The following is a 17,768-nucleotide window of genomic DNA, read 5'->3' as shown; positions in this document are numbered from 1 at the left end:
CAGAAATAAAAATTCACCAATTTTTTTAATATAACAATATTGACCATTATTTTATACTAAGTAAGCAAAAAATAAATACCTTTGAAACTTTAATTTGGAAGTTACAAGAACTTAAACAACTGCAGACCCCTGATATTGTTGTACAACTTCAAAGACCTGCATTCTACCCAAAGTAGATATATTTGTCTTTCAAGAGCTTTTCATTAAAAGTTTTCCTGGCCAGCTATTTCAAGCTGCTTGTTCTGAGAGATCATGGCAGAAACCCAAAATATTATAGCAGTTCATTATTATTATTATTACTGATAATAACAAATCTCAACAGAGACATAATCATTATGGAAAGTCTTGCTTGACCAATCTGGTATGGATGATGCTTAGAAGTTGATTATCACTCATGTTTTTGCTTCAAGAAAGAAAAACAAGCAGTAATAATTAAATAACTTTTAATTAAAATTATTAAACAATATTTTACCATGGCCACCAAAGCATTTTTACAGGCAAAAGGAATCCCTGTGATATATAGATGCATGTAGGATGACAACTGTAAGAAGACAGACAGGACTCAAACTACTGTAATCCTAATGTGCTTTGTGGGTGCAGTGAAGGAGATCTTGACTGTTCTGGTGATAGTTATATTTATGTTCTGCATTATTATATTACCCTGCTTTGTCTTTGTTTTCTTTACCTATAATTTGTGAATGGACAACTGCCTTAACTATCAGCTGCCGCCATCTATCTATTTCTACTATATCTTATTTCCCATGCTAAAACAAATTTATCTGTGATTTTCTTCCTTGACTACTTGTATAATAACTAAAACACTTTTTTTGAATGTTAGTCAAGTGGGTTTTTAATTTATTGTCCTACATGTTTCGGCGATTTTTGCTATCGGCATCTTCAGGGAATACAATTAGTAAGCTATATGAAGGTAACAGACTAGGTTTTAACTGACAGTTCTAATTCATACAAAATTAGTATTTCAAAAAAATTGGCTAACCTTCTAAAACCACACAATATTAGAGTAGCATTCAAGCCAGTCAATACTATTCGGAAATTTTTAAGATCACCGAAGACCCTCATCCATTCTACAAGTACTCTGGAGTATATAATATACCTTGCTCCTGTGGTGTTGGTTACGTTAGTCAGACCTCTAGAAGCTTCGAAACGAGACAGAAAGAACACATAGGATATGTCAGAAACAACAAACAAGATATTTCAGGCCTTTCTTGCCACTTTGCCTCTACCAACCATCTCACTGAGTGGGATTAGAGTCATATGCCCTATATTGAAGAAAACTACCATTCCAGAACTTTCAAGGAGGCTGCTACAGTCGCCCGTTCAACAGGAAACCTAAATAAGAATCAAGGTCTAATCCTACCGGAAATTTGGAAACTTTTTAATCAGATCACTAAACATCAAAGAAATGAACTTTCATGCCAATTACATTATGTCTCGTAACAAATAAATCATGTTCCCGAGACACGTGCATTGTCTCGCACAATACTAATTTTGTATGAATTAGAACTGTCAGTTAAAACCTAGTCTGTTACCTTCATATAGCTTACCAATTGTATTCCCTGAAGATGCCGATAGCAAAAATCGGCGAAACATGTAGGACAATAAATTAAAAACCCACTTGACAAACATTCAAAAAAAGTGTTTTAGTTATTAAATTTATCTGTTTTACGGCTGTGTCAGTTAGACTATATATTGAGTGCAGTTATAAGATCTTAAATTAAAGACAGCGGATATTGTTTGTATTTCCCGCTTATATTAATTCTTACCTTAAATTAGTCGTGGCTTAATTATAAATCATATAAACTTCTATCTTATGCTGGTTCGAATTTTTCAGGATAGCGTATTGACAGAATCAGTCCGATGTGTGTTGTTCATGAACCATTTAATTAAGTCAAAAGGAAATATTTACAGAATGATTTACATTCACATATGCATGCAATGTCATTACAATTCTCTTACTAGTCTCAATTCTTTCTAATCTAACCTTAGTTCTAAGTTAATTCATAATCTCGCATAATATTAAGTGAATATAAAGTATACCTTGTTTACACATTAATTTTACATAAAACATTAATATACATTATCTCATAAACATAAACACAGATTCTTTTTCAGTATTATAACTACTTACAATTCTTGTTCAGCACACTGTCTTTCACATTAAGCTTTTGTTCACATGTAAGTTTTCGTCTTTCTGTCTGCTGACTCGTTCCTGATTTTCCCGCTAAATTTCTTCCTTGTCCGAGTCATATATTATTCCTTGTCGTATAGGACCCTTAACTTGGAGGCAATGTACAGCTCTTTCCTTTCGAGACGAATGACACAATACTTCTCACGTGGTGACGGACACAGGTAGAAGATGCGGAACCCACGACACTTCTCTTTAGATTTCCGACAGCGAACCTAGCATGATGGCACCCAGGTTAGAGACCCCTTAGGCAAACTTCTTTTTCTTTCAATTCCCAACAACAACCTTATGTGACAGCAGACCCAGGTAAGAGAAGGCTTAGAAAACTCCAGGACAAATTTCCTCCTTGACAACCCGTCTTATGATTTCCCTTGCGTGCATCTCTCAAAAATGGTCATGTATTGACCTTTGGACATGATGACATAATTCTTTGTGCATCTTTGGAAATTTCCATCCTGGCATTCTTCACTATTTTTATAATTAGACTTACTGATTTAACTTGAGTTAATATCGTTACATGATGATGTCATGAGCTACATTATTTTAACAAAGGCTCATTACAAAAATTAACATGATAAGTTACAGAGTCACATATCACGAGAGATTTTACAATATCCTCCCAGATTTTTGGGAAAGTGGGACAGCCAAATTTACCTCATTTTTTGCACACACACACACACACACAAAAAGACTACTATATAGAAGTAAATACAAGTCAGAGGCTTTTTTTTTTGAAGGGGGGATCCATAATAGCTCTATTTACAATAGTGATCTAATCTAAACTAAACAAATTTAGCTGCCTCATTACCAAAGGGCTGAGACGATCATCATGGGGCCCATCAGCTGAACAACCAAAATTCACTGTGTTTGCCTTCCTATAGTTGTCTCTGCCTATGAAAAATGCCTTGGTGGCCAATGTGAAATATCAGCAATAAATTTAATAAAGTTATTTAATTATTGCGTACTCTAGACATGTTTCTTACTTGAAGCATGAATCTCACTCAATCAAAAACAACATATTTATCATAATGAAACTCAAACTCATTTGCAATTCCAGTAAGCTTTGGCAAGAAATCCTACTCATCCTTGCCACTGCAAGTAAACTCCTTAGTCTCTTCTTTATCACACCCTTATCCTTTACCACTTCAATTTTCAGGAATAGCCTCTTGTTCTCCTCCTCCTTCCAGTATATGTATAATCCTCTTTATATTAATTCTGTAAAACCTTTAAACTAACAAAGATCCATCATTTCAACCTCTTTTCTGCCTAACCATGAAAGTCTGCATTTACATTTTCTCAGCCTCTTCCCATAACCTACATCCTAAAGTCCTGATATTACCTTAATCATTTGTCTCTGGATCCTCTCTAGGGTTTCCTCATTACAATGAAAACCAGGTGACTAAATTGTGCACATGTGATGTGAAAAGGACTTTGTACAGTGATACAACTATAACCTTATTTCTATGTCAGTATTCTCCATATCAGAGCAGTAATGATGCACTATACAGTCTCTAACACTTGCCATGTATACTCTGAACTTCAGATGTAAACAATCACTCTCCAGATACAAAATTTAATCCAAATCTTTGAGGAACACAGTGAATTGAATGTGTGAGTGAAGGTTATTGATCTGATGTAGGAAAATGGTAAGTTCATTTTCAGAATGAGGCCAAACAGCAAAAAATAGCGATGAATGGATAAGAACAAGGTATCTTTCAGATGGTTCAAAAATGGTTTGCCAAAGGTGAAAACAGATGGCTATCCATGGCAGTGCTTTCAATCTGTTTATAGATCTTGTTTTTCCAGCTGAAATATCCTGATTGTATAACAACTTCAAAATTCTTCACATCATCATATAGTAAACTAATAGTGTCAGGTAACGGAATGTTGGTAAATAGAGAAACAATATCAAAGGTGACTTAACATAACTGACTCTTGCTTGTATTTGAATATGTTTCAAGAAAACGTGTGGAATTCTTGATAAATGATCCATTGAAAAAAAAATTCTAGTAGTTTACCAATCTTGGACATCCTTCTTACTTGCACTTTGACAACAAGTGTTTATCAGAAACCTACCTTTACTGGCAGATACATTCATCTGCTCATCACACCTCTCAAAAAAATTGGCGTTATCAAGTCATTAATTAATAGAGCACATAATGTGTGCTCCTCTCGCTCAAGCTTACAACAAGAACTTCTCACTGTCAAAACTTGAATGGAATTAAATGGTCACAACTCTCATCAAATCCAACAGATAATTGATTTATATGTTCCAACACTTAAGGATTCTTCAACAGAGTGCAAGGTTCCAATCCCTTGTATTTCTGGTATCTCTGAACCTATTGGTAGCATTCTGAAAAAGTATCATCTTAATCCACATAAATTTCTATTAACAAAATTTGTCATCTGTCTCCATAAACAAAAGACAAACTGTCATTTCTATCTTTAGCTGGTGTTCACCAGATCCCTTGTGAATGTAATTTGACATACTTTGGGCAGAAGGCTGTTCTATGGGAAAAAGAAATTAATGAATATCAATACTACATTGAACATGTGAAACCCCAAAAGTCTTGTCTGGCCCAGCATAGTACTGACACTAAACACAGTATCCTGTGGGATGAAGCTAGTCTTCTCTGAAGAAGTATTTTTATTTTAAATATGAACACCTTTTCAAAGAGATATGGTGTGAAGACTATTACATTAGACTAACCTAAATCAGAATGATTGTTTCTCTCTCTCTTTCTCTGTCCCCCCCTCCCCCTCCAAAAAAAATTTGAGAAATTCTTATTTTATGTAAACATCAATAGTTTTAATATTATTTATTAATATTAATTTCTAGTGTGTGACAACCATTTTTAATTGGCAAACCAACTGTTATATGTATCTTATTTTCCTGTTTTTTGATTTGCTTGTTGTTTCTTTCAATCAAAATTTCAAAATCATTCAATGTGTCTCCATTCACTACACTGTTAGGCAATGCATTCCACTCACCAACTACCTGCTTCATGCAAAGAACATATTCCTTATGCTCTTGCTCACACCCTTTTTATGCAATTTCCAGGGATGGTCTCTTGTTCTTCTCCCACTGTATAAAAATTTCTTTCACATTAACCTTGGAACAACCACTTACCAACTTAAATGTCACAATCACATTCCCTCAATCTGCCTTCATATCCTATATTCCAAAGATCAATTATCACCTAATGGATCCTTTCTAATGTATCCTCATCATCATAAAAACGAGGAAACCAAATCTGTGCACAATGGAACCATAACCTCTATTTCTGCATGGCAAGGTCAGCATCTGATAGGATGGCTTCACAACCTGTGCAATATGACTCCTGAACTTCGGGTCCTTGTCCACTATTAGTCTCAGATATGTTATTTTCCTCTACTTCCTTCAAAATTTGCCCATGGAGTGTATACTTTACGTCTTGTCATTACTCACCAACGTTCAGACCCTTACAATTTGCAACAATGAACTGACAATTCCACTCACTTGCTAACTCATACAATCTATTCAAGTCCTGCTGCACGGTTATATATCTGCTTGATTCCTCACTGTTCTCCCCAATTTTACATCATCTGCGAGCTGTTGCATATCTCCGTTAAAACTGTCCCAATATCATTAATATACAAGTTAAATAAAAATGGCCCCAAAACAGATCCCTGCGACACACCACTAGTGACTTTCCTCATCTGGGATATTGTGCTCTCTTATACACAACTTGCTGACGGCTATCTGAAAACCAGTCACCTATGCAACTCACTAATCTATTATCTAATCCCATCTGTTGCAATTCAGTTACCAACTTGTGAGGGTGATGTGGAAATCTATCAAAAGCATTTACAGAATCAAAGTACACAACTGTATATGCATCTCTCTCTCTCTTTTCCAAAACATAACATTTCTTTAACAAACCCACTGTCAAGTAGAGAGAGATGCTGCTACTATCATCTCACTTCTGTATCCTAGCTCTCAACAACCTCTCCAACATCTTATTACCACCTTTGTGAAATGTGAACAATTACCTTCCTTCCGCTCCTTTGAGATTTGTGCTATTGCAAGACTTGTTAAACAGGCTCATGTTAATTCAGGCTGATCTGATCTCTCCTGGCACAACCATATTTCAACTATAGCTTCTGCAGCTGCCAAAACACTTTGTGTACTTTTTTTGCACAAGATGCTACTTCACATCTTCACTCTGTACAGAGCCCAAATCTATCCAGTCATGGAGTATTGCTCCCATATTTGGGACATCATTTTGTGATGCCTCCACAGTGCTTTCTTCCAGATTTCATGCTTAATCCTTTCCCATTTGACACTTACCTTGTTCAGCCTTTTGACTGTCAGAATATATTCACAGATTGAACTTCTTAAATATCGCTTTGTCAGTTCTCAAGCAGTACTTATTTCTTTCCCGCTTAACTCCTCATTGCATGCTATAGCTCCAAGCTGTCTCCTGTTGATGACAGGAGGGGAATTATGTGGACATTAATTCCCTTGCTATCATCAATAGCATGCCTCTTCTTTTCTAATTCTTTCTATCCTTGCAAAAAACATTGCATCCTTCTCTTTTTATTGCCATCAGAATATTATCCTCATCCAACCATGTCTCACTTATTCCAACAATTTTTGGGCAAATAAATTTAATCAGTGAAATTTTCATCTCCCTTATTTCTGATGCTGCTGGCATTTGTAAATAAATACACCGGTTTATTTTTAGGTCTATACTAGTCCTACCTATGCCACCTGTTGGTTGTAATTTCCTCACCACACCTGCCCTTGCCCAATCACTTTTATCACCAGCTACCACACATACCTCCTCAAACTCACCCCCCCCCCCCAATCCCACTCCTATGCTGATAACCCCATCCACTACTATTTCCAAAATCCACGCTCTGTATGTCGTATCTCCCTGTTCAATCCAAATCTCCCATTTCCCTGTCCTCATTGCGTGTCGCTAGGGTCGCTGAAGCACGCGGAGGGTGATTTGAGCGGTGGTAAAAAAAGTGTTTTTTAAACAGTGTATAGTGTGAATTCTTTTGTGAATTATGCTACATTTTTTACTCAGTAACACAAGTGTTCTTTAGTGGTTTGCTTTTGGAGTTTCGTTGTTATATAGTATGTTATTTTTGGATTACCGAGAAGGCGAGGTCACAGTCGGCAGCATTTGTGGTGGAAGAGAAGATAAGTTTTCACTATCTTGTATATTTGAATATAGCGTTTATATATATATATATATATATCTATGATACAGTGTTTACATATATTTTTATGCGATTAGTTTAGTAGTTACTTGGCAGTAAGGAATGATGGCGGATGCAACTGCAATCACAAATGGCCTGTCACCAAGTCCTCTGCCATTTAAGAACTCTATTATAAGTAACATAATAAAGGACTTTGTGGCATGTATGCTTCCTGGGAGTTGGATATGTGGCAGGTGAGAGAAGGGGAGGGGGGGGGGAGTGCGTATATGCGCAAAATGCAGGCAATGGAAAGAAATCAATGAATTAGATATTTCGATAACCGACCTAGTTGCTTTAGGGATGGGAAATGAATGTCGGGAGAATAGTAGTGTGATAGGAGAGAATTATGAGCAAAATATGAATGACAAAATAAGAGTCAGGAGTGTGGAAGGCTTGAATGACTGTGAAGTTTTCAGAGATGGTTTTGATTGGGTAAATGAATGGCGAGTAAGAGTGACTAAATTGCAGAGAGAGATAGATGAGCTGAAAGAGGAGGTAGAATGTCTTGTGAACGAGATGAGAAGTATGAAAGATGGGATTAGGAGAATGGAAGAGATGAATGCAAGGTGAATCAGAGTAGGAGTGAGGGAATGAGAATGATAGAAGAGGAGAGTATAGAAGCAGTAGGAGAGAGAGGTTTGGGATTGATAGAAGAGTATATAAACAGTGGGAGAGAGGGAATGATAGAGGACGGGAGAATGGAAACAATCAGAGAGAGGAAGTGCTGGAACCAGGGATAGAGTGATGCCAGGACAGCAGGTAAGTAGGGGAACACAGAGAGAAAGGGTTAGAGGAGAGAGAGAGTGAGGGATTCAGGTGAGCAATCAAGGAACAGAATGGTCAGAGGTATGATGTATGGAGACCCGATGATCTCAGGTGTGCAAGATAGAATGCCAGAGGTGTGTTTGCCTGGAGGGATGATCGAAAATGTAGCTATGGCAATTAAGAGGGGTGAAAGGATGGATGAAATGATTGTGATGGTGGGCATGAATGACTCGAGAGGCAATGTAAATCGGGAGGCGAGAGATCTGAGATTATTGCTTAAGGTTGTGCAAAAGAAAACACAGAGAGGAAAGATTGTGTGTGTGTGTGTGTGTTGCCCACGTATGACAGTGATGAGTTGAGAAGAAGAGCAGTAATACTGAATAGCATAATAGCCAGAATGTGTCAGAAGAGGATTGGAATATGTGGATGCTTGGAGAGCATTTGAGGACAGAGGGGAACTGTATGTGAGAGCCTGCATGCATTTGGAGGAAGGACGAAGGCACCTGGAGAGATTGCTGTTTTCTGAATGAGTCAGTGTGTCAATGCAGGAAAACTAGAATTCCCAGGGTGAATGGTAGCAGGAATGGCCTTTTGTGGGAATGGGTGCTTGGGGAGAAGGGAGATGACATCAGGTAACAGAGTCCAGTATGGACAATGACAGGTATAGAAACAGTGACGTTTTTATGCTCTATACTAATGCCAGGTGTATCCGAAATAAAGGAGATGAATTGGTGGCGCTGATAGCGTCAGCCTGGCCAAAGATTACTGGGATCTCTGAGACGTGGTTGATGGAGGATGATATAATAACAGGAATTGAAGTGGCAGGATAGAGCATTTTTCGACAGGATAGGAAAGGAAAACGTGGTGGTGGTGGAGTACTGCTTATAAGTGATGACTTATGTCCTCTAAGAGTGGAGGCTTTGGAAGGCAGTGACCAGAGCCGGCACTAGGGTCTTTGCAGCCTGCATGCAATGTCTATCTAAGCATCCCCTGTAACGATCCGGGCATGTGTGGTTCTTTTACGATAATAAAAATTTAAATTATTTGAAATTTCTTAAATAAATTTTGACAGAACAACCACACGTTGGTTCGTTAAATGTAACGAACCAGGGTGTTGACTACGCAGGATAATCGTTGAAAATCCAAATATTCAAAAAATTCTCAAAAGTTAAAGCAAATTTTGATAAAGCCACTTTACTTTAATCGGTGAATATAATGATACAGGGATTATAGCCTTCGCACCGACCTGAATTGCGTTTCGTCATGATGCTCGTAGTCAAATTGTCGCGTCTTCTTTCATCGTCGGACTTCCGTACCAGTTTTAAAATCTTGTTCTCCGTCCACTTCTTCACTTAGTTCTTTTGCCATTTTAGAACTTCTTTAAAATTTGTATCCGATAGATACTCTTGTAAGAATATTTTCAAGTTTTCGATAGATTCTAAAGCAAGTATAATGTTCATATTTTTATCTTGAAGCATTTTACTCACAGGGTTTATTCTGTTAAGTAAATCATGCCCAGTTATAAGAGAGCAAATAAATTTGTAGTCCTTTATTTTAGCACATATGCTAAGTTTCTTTATTAAAATTTTCATTATTTAAAATTTCAAAAAGTGCATCGCAAATTTCTCATAACTGATATCATAGAGGGCGGATTGCATTAATTTTACTTTCCCATCGCATATCTGATGGGCATTTCAATGTTAATTATTTTACAAACTTAAAAAGGATTGCCCATTGTTTGTAAGAGAATGAAAAGAAATTGTATATTTCTTGAATAATTGCAAAGAAACTAATTGTAATTTAATCATTCACTTTGGCTGCATCGTTAATGATTAAATTTAGAGTATGAGCAGCACATGCCACGTAAAAAGCTCGAGGATTTTTGTTTAAAAGCAAATTTTGGAGCCCATATTTTTTCCTTTTCATATTTGCCCCATTGTCATACCCTTGACCTCGCATGTCTTCAATGGGAATGTTCCATTATTGTTGCACATAAACCACGTCCTGTGGAATCTGATATATCTGCAAAACCTAATAGGTTTTCCCTGATCTTGACAATTCCATTGTCACAGGAAACAAAGCGAATAATAATGGTCATTTGTTCTGTTTTACTTACATCAGGTGTGCAGTCTAAAATTATGGAATAATATTTATATTTTCGAATTGATAACAAATTTGTATTCCTGATTGCGTTACTTAGTTTCCAATATTTCATTTTGACTGTCTTTACTCAAATAATGTACTCTATTGTTTCGTTGTAGGGTCCTTTCAACATGATTTTCCATAACGGGATCAAACTTCGAAAACAGTTCGACTAATTTTAAAAAATTGCCGTTATTCCTTTCATATCATTTATCAGATGATCTGCAAAAAGCTAAATTTTAGTTACCAAGGAATTTTATAATTTCAATCAAGCATTCTAAAACACTTATCCAATGTTTCTTTTCCATTGAGTCTCTCAATCAATAGTAGTTTTGTTTTTTAAATTTTTATCGATTTCCTTCCATTTTAAGAAATTTTTCATGTGAGTTAAACTAGTCTCATGTACATGCAAAGTTGTACTTACATTTCTCCAATCGTTATAACCTTTTGGATTATAACGATTTTAAATCGGTAGGTGAGAAAGGTTTGCAACAAAGGCAAAAAACAGAATTTAAAGTTTCGGAATAAATGAGCCATGTTCTTGGCACAAGGTCACCGTTTTCCATTTTTCTGTTATAACATGTGTCGCCAAATTTATGACCATATGTATCTCGGGGACATATTATATTTTTCTTTTGAACAGGCCCCATTTCAATTAAAACAACTCGTAATTTTTCATCAATATTTCCCCAATTCACCTGGATCTTCTACATTTACAGAGACGGTCAACTACAACTAAGTCTTCTCCTAACTGTTTTTCACTTAAATCATGCATCATGTTATCTTGTTCAATAGTTGCAATAGTACATTCATGCAAACTGGATGATGTGCACGGTTCTTCAACCCTGATTTCTGATGTATCGAGTTGGTTACAATCTGTATCAGAATATTTTAATATTTTAACAAATTTATTAAGAGTCCCAGTTTGTTTCTTAACATCTGCTTCTTTCGCAGCATGACGCTTACGATTTTGTGCACTGGATAACTTTTTTTTAAAAAATTTTTGATTCCATTTCTATTTTATACCCACAAGAAATTATTACACAACACGACACAGAGACGAAATAATAGTCTGCACTGCGCTACTGTCAGTAGCCTACTGAGATGCATACCATATGACTGGTTAACTAGCAACAAATGTTTTGTACAAAAATTCGTTTCTGCACATAAAACCGTTCACCATTTCACTTTAGATAGACCGCAGTGGACACAAAATTCTGCAGGCAAGCATTTAGCCTGCTCTCGCTGCAAAATTGTAAACAGCTGGCTGATCAAAGAGGCGGCAATATACAATTTTTTTAAATTTTTATTCGGTGTATCCAACCTTATTAATTTTAATATTGATCAATCTAAGAATTTTTTGTTTTCATGATAAAAATTATGTTTCTTAAAAATGAACTTATGAACGGTGCCCCTTCATAGCAGCGCCCGCATGCCTGCTTCCACCGGCCCTGGCAGTGACACTAATGGTTTTGAAAGCATATGGATATGTGGCAGGTGAGAGAAGGGGATGGGAGGGGGGGGTGCATATATGCGCAAAATGCAGGCAACGGGAAGAAATCAATGAATTAGATATTTCAATAACCGACCTCGTTGCTTCAGGGATGGGAAATGAATGTCGGGAGAATAGTAGTGTGACAGGAGAGCATTACGAGCAAAATATGAATGAGAAAATAAGAGTCAGGAGTGTGAAAGGCTTGAATGACTGTGAAGTTTTCAGAGATGGTTTTGATTGGGTAAATGAATGGCGAGTAAGAGTGACTAAATTGCAGAGAGGAATAGATGAGCTGAAAGAGGAGGTATCCTAGAAGGTAGAAGTGGCCAAGACAGGATATTTAGTGAGGTGTTGCTATAAACCAGGGAACACAGAGGGTGGGGAGCAAGAGATGTTTAGGCAGTTGAGCTTGGCAAGTGCAAAAAGAATGATTGTTATGGGAGATTTTAACTATATCAATATAAGCTGGGAAGAGGAAAATGCACGTAGTAATAAGGGGATGAAATTTCTAGAATTCTTGAGGAACAAATGTCTTAGGTAAATGTAATAGAGGTTCAAGAGTTTTGGATTTGTTCACAGCATCAGAAGAGCTGATAATAGGTGAGATAACATCTCTCTCCCACCAGTTGGAGAGTGACCATGTGGTTTTGACTTGGAAGATGAATAGACATGCAGGTGTATCAAAGAAAAGGTAACACATGTGGAATTATAAGGCAGGTGATTATAATAGTCTTAGGTATCAACTAGGGGCAGTTCCATGGAGGGCAGAATTGGAAGGCCAGGATATCATTAGTGTTTGGGAAATTATGAAAGGATATTTGTTAGCAGCAATAGTAAGATGTATTCCACGAGTGAAGAAGTGGACACAATTTGGTGTAAAGTGGATGATAAACAATATCAAACAGGAACTGCAGTTGAAAAAGGAGAAAGGTGGGCAGATACATGAAGAATATAAGATGCAGGCCAGGAGAGTGACCAGTATGGTGAGGAAGGCAAAACTGGAATATGAGAAGACATTGGCACTAAGATCCAAAGAAAATCCTAGGGAATTTTTTAGTTATGTGGCCAATAGGAGGAGAAAATTGTGAAAGAATGACATTGTGGGATAAAAATGGGAATAGAGTGACTGATGCAGAGGACATAGTGGAGTTGTTCAATTAGCACTTTATTGGAATATTTCATCCTGGAGAAGAAGGTTTTAATACTAGAGGGATAAGGCAAGTTCAGGGTTTAGAGGTGCAAGAGAAGAGTGTGTTCCAAATACTGAGTACTCTGGATACCAGTAAAGCTGTGGGACTGGATGGTATTTCACCACAGGTTTTGAGAGAATGTGCTAAAGAACTGACAGCTCCGTTGACCTGGCTCTTCAATAAAAGTCTGGCTGTGGGAAAGGTACCCAAGGAATGGAAGGAAGGTAAGATAGTGCCACTGCACAAGGATGGTAGCAGACTGGAAGTGTTTAATTATAGGCTAGTTTGTGTGTCATCAGTAGTTTTTAAGGTCTTGGAGAAATTAGTGAGGGACTATATACAGTGTTGGGCAGAAGAGGGTAATGTTATTTGTGAGAATCAACATGGATTTGTTAAGGGGCACTCTTGCTTTAGTAATATGATTGCCTTTTATAATAAAGAGACAAGAGCAGTTGATGAGGGAAAGGCATATACTGCCATTTTTTTTAGATTTTGCAAATGAGTTTGACAGGGTGCCACAAGATAAGCTGATAATTAAGTTGCAGCACATGGTTTAGATGTCGGGTTAGTCAACTGGATTCAGGATTGGCTGTCTGATAGGTATCAGAGAGTTGTGTATGGTGGGACAATATACAATCTGCAGTCCACATTCCCTGAGTCGATCCTTGTAACTGACATTGTACAGTCCTGAAACCATCTTTGTTATCCACCTCTGTACCCTTTCCACAGTTAATTTATCCCTTTCAAACCTGAGAACGATAGTCTAAGTGTGGTCTCATCAGGTCTTATACAAGTGGTGTTCCACAGGGCTCAGTAGTGGGATCTATATTGTTCAACCTTTATATCAATGACATTGTCAATGGATTGCAAAAGGGATATTCAGTAGTTTGCAGATGATGTGAAGCTGGGAAGGGTTATCAGTAATAGTGCAGATGTGGCAGCCCTGCAAGAGGATTTGAATAAACTAGACAGATGGACAAATGAATGGAGGTGTTGGTTTATTGCAGCAAAATGTAAAGTCTTGAAGTTTGGGAACCAGCTATAGGAGGATGCATACTCGATTGGAGGAGCTATACTGGAAGAAGTAGGGGAGACAAGAGATCTGGGGGTGATGATTGATAGAAAACTGAAATTCAGGGAGTATATTGCAAAGGTGGTGAAGGTAACCCAGAGGATTGCTTCAAATACTGAGAAGGACGCTGACCTGAAGAGATAAAAGAGTTATCATTCTGTTGTATAAGACCTGATCAGACCACACTTAGACTATCGTTCTCAGGTTTGGTCCCCAGGATTTGAAAGGGATAAATTAACTGTGGAAAGGGTACAGAGGTGGATAACAAAGATGGTTTCAGGACTGTACAATGTCAGTTACAAGGATCGACTGAGGGAATGTGGACTGCAGAGTTTGGTGGATAGAAGAAAGAGAGGTGATATGATCGAGACTTTTAAACTGTTGAGAGGCAGTTACAGGGTAGACATTGGGGAGTTTTTTCGCTTGGTTAAACAGCAGGAAGGAGTGATGACAAAGAGCCATCCCTGGAAGTTACAAAAGGAGGCTGTGAGCAAGAGGGTGAGGAGTGGTTTTCTGCATGGAGGGTTAATAACTTAACATGCATAAAACCAACAGCAATAACTTTAATGAATTAAAGGTACAAATATTTCGTACTGAAAGTAACAGTACATCATCAGTGTAGAACAAATAGTTAAAGGAATGGAATACAAAGTACAGAACATTCAGTCGGTGGATTAAAATTGTTGCCACGTGCCAGAAAATTAATATTAATAAAATATTATTAAATATTCTTAAAAACTATTTCATCGATGGTTGCATAAGATAAGAATCTCCCAAACTTTTGGGAGAGAGACATAGTCATTTCAATTCAAATTTGGCCGATGTAAAAGTGCTTCACAACTTTCTTTGAAAAGGCAAGTTTAAATATGAACGCATTTTCAAAGAAAGTTACGAAGCCCTTTTACATCGGCCGAATTTGAATTGAAATTAATGTCTCTCTCTTTCAAAAATTTGAAAGATTCTCATATTATGCAACCATCAATGAAATAGTTTTTAAGAATATTTAATATTTTATTAATATTAATTTTCTGGCACGCGGCAACAATTTTAATTGGTAATCCACCGACTGTTCTGTACTTTGTATTCCATTCCTTTAACTGTTTGTTCTACACTGATGATATACTGTTACTTTCAGTATGAAATATTTGTACCTTTAATTCATTAAAGTTATTACTGTTGGTTTTATATGTGTTAAGTTATTGATTTTAATTATGCCACATGTAATAACTCTAACGATTGCATGGAGAGTGGTTGAACCGTGGAATGCATTGCCTGAGAGAGTGGTTAGAGCAGGAATGGTCAATGGGTTCAAGGAGTGGTATGATAAACTTTGTGTTTCCTAAAAACGACCTCCAACGATGAGTCTTTTGACTCCATTGAGGATTGGATAATAATAATAATAATTGCATTCCCATTTTCTCTTTATCTCTAACACTACTGTTATATCCTCGCTGACTTATCTGCACCTTTTTGTTATATCTTCTTTATCTTTATACTCTTGCTTTCTTACTATTACTCACACTCTAATTTGACAAATTTATCTGATTAATGATCGCACCAGTTAAATTATGCATCGAGTGTGAAATTGTAAGAATCTTAAACGAAGATAAAGCAGATATTACTTTCCATTAACTCTGACCATTACCTTGTATCAGTTGGGGCTTAAACTTATTAATTAGCATATTATAAATACCTTGTCCCTCACTTGTCAGATACACGTAGGTTCGTAGTTTTTGGGATTAGTACGTAGACAAATCAGCCTCAACGTGTTGTTTTACAAACTGATTTAATTAAACCAAGAAATCTATTTACAATACTCAATTTAAATAAGAACATGGACACAAATGAATTACAAGTCATTATTAATTTCATGTGATTCTATTTTAGGCTTAGTTCTCCTACAATCCTAACATTTCTATCTCAATATATATATATATATATATATATATATAAAACAGCACAACTCATTAGTTATTCTTACTCATTAATACATTAACTTACATTTGCTACACACACACAGCAGTTTACTGTGTGTGTGTGTCTGTGTGTGTGTGTAGCAAATTATAATTAATTAATTATAACTATTGGGTACTTCATACATGCATAAATATTTTTTACTTATGGATAGGCTGTAATTGATGAGATGTTGTTTCAATAATTGATATTTATTACAAATTTAACAAATTATACATTTTAGAGTGAAATAATTTTAACAAGAATAGCCAAAAATGCTTTGTTAATTTTTAATAGGGCATATGGTCTCCATTAACAGCCAAAACAGTGGTAAATCTTGATTGCATGGACCGGATAAGATGATCAAACAGTTCTTGTGGGATATTTCTCCACTCTTCTGTGAGAGCAATTTCGAGCACTTGAAGTGATCGTGGTGGCACCAGTCAAGCAGAAATGTACCTACCTAAAGCATCCCAGGCATGTTTGATTGGATTACAATCCAGTGAAAAGGCAGGCCAGTCCATTCATTCAATACCTTCTTCCTCAAACCACTCTTGTACCAAATTTGCATGGTGTAGATGAGTATTGTCATCCATAAAAATGAATTATTGGTCAATTGTAGCAACATATGGATGAACTACTGGTTCCAAAATCTCATCACGATACCTTTGGGCTGTTATTATTATTATTATTATTATTATTCAGGCCTCCAAGGAGTCAAAAGACTCATCGTGGGAGGTCCTTCCTAAGAACATAAAGTCTGTCAAGACTCATCGAGGGGAAGTCCCCCCCTAAGAAACACAAAGTCTATCATACCACTCCTTAAACTCATTCACCTTTCTCGCTCCCACCACTCCATCAGGCAATGCATTCCACGGTTCAACCACCCTCCATGCAAGGAAACCACTCTTTACCCTCTTGCTCACAGTTTCCTTTCGTAACTTCCAGGGATGACTTCTTGTCATCGCTCCTTCCTGCTGTTCAACCAAGCGAAAGAACTCCCCAGTGTCAGCCCTGTAACCATCTATCAACAGTTTAAAAGTCTCAACCATATCACCTCTCCTTCTTCTATCCACCAAACTCTGCAGTGCACATTCACTCAGCCGATCATCATAACTATCCTTGTACAGTCCTGAAACCATCTTTGTATCCTTTCCACAGTTAATTTATTCCCTTCAAATCCTGGGGGACCAAATCTGAGAACAATAGTCCAAGTGTGGTCTGATCAGAGACTTATACAACAGAATGATAACCCTCTTATCTCTGCAGGTCAGTGTCCTTCTCATAATTGCAGCAATCCTCTGCGTTACCTTCACCACCTTTGCAATATGTCCCCTAAACTTCAGGTTTCTATCAATCATCAACCCCAGACCTCTTGTCTCCCCTACTTCCTCCAGTATAACTCCTCCCATAGAGTATGCAGAATCCCATCGATGGTTCCCAAATCTCAAGACCTTACATTTCGCTGCATTAAACTGACACCCCCATTCATTTGCCCATCTATCTCTAGCTTATTCAAATCCTCTTGCAGGGGTACTACATCTGCACTATTACTAATAATCCTTCCCAGCTTCGCATCATCTGCAAACAACTGAATATCCCTTGTAATCCACTGGCAATGTCATTGATATAAAGGTTAAACAATATAGGTCTGAGTACTGAGCCCTGTGGGACCCCCACTTGTAACCCTCTGCC

The 17,768-nt window shown here is 37.1% G+C and overlaps 1 protein-coding gene across 1 annotated transcript in view; it reads right to left on the bottom strand.

The window, feature by feature from the left end:
* LOC150094259 (tRNA splicing ligase complex subunit 2-like) overlaps positions 1-17,768 on the bottom strand; it is a 115,495-nt gene that overhangs the window by 76,081 nt on the left and 21,646 nt on the right. The gene's annotated exons all lie outside the window — the stretch shown is intronic.

The sequence above is a fragment of the Typopeltis vanoorti genome, chromosome 22 (assembly GCF_054136105.1).
Source record: "Typopeltis vanoorti isolate ZY-2024b chromosome 22, IOZ_Tvanoo_1.0, whole genome shotgun sequence".
NCBI classification, from domain to species: Eukaryota; Metazoa; Arthropoda; class Arachnida; order Uropygi; family Thelyphonidae; genus Typopeltis; species Typopeltis vanoorti.
The sequence above is the reverse complement of the archived record's forward strand: the minus strand, read 5'-3'. Positions and strand labels throughout refer to the sequence as shown.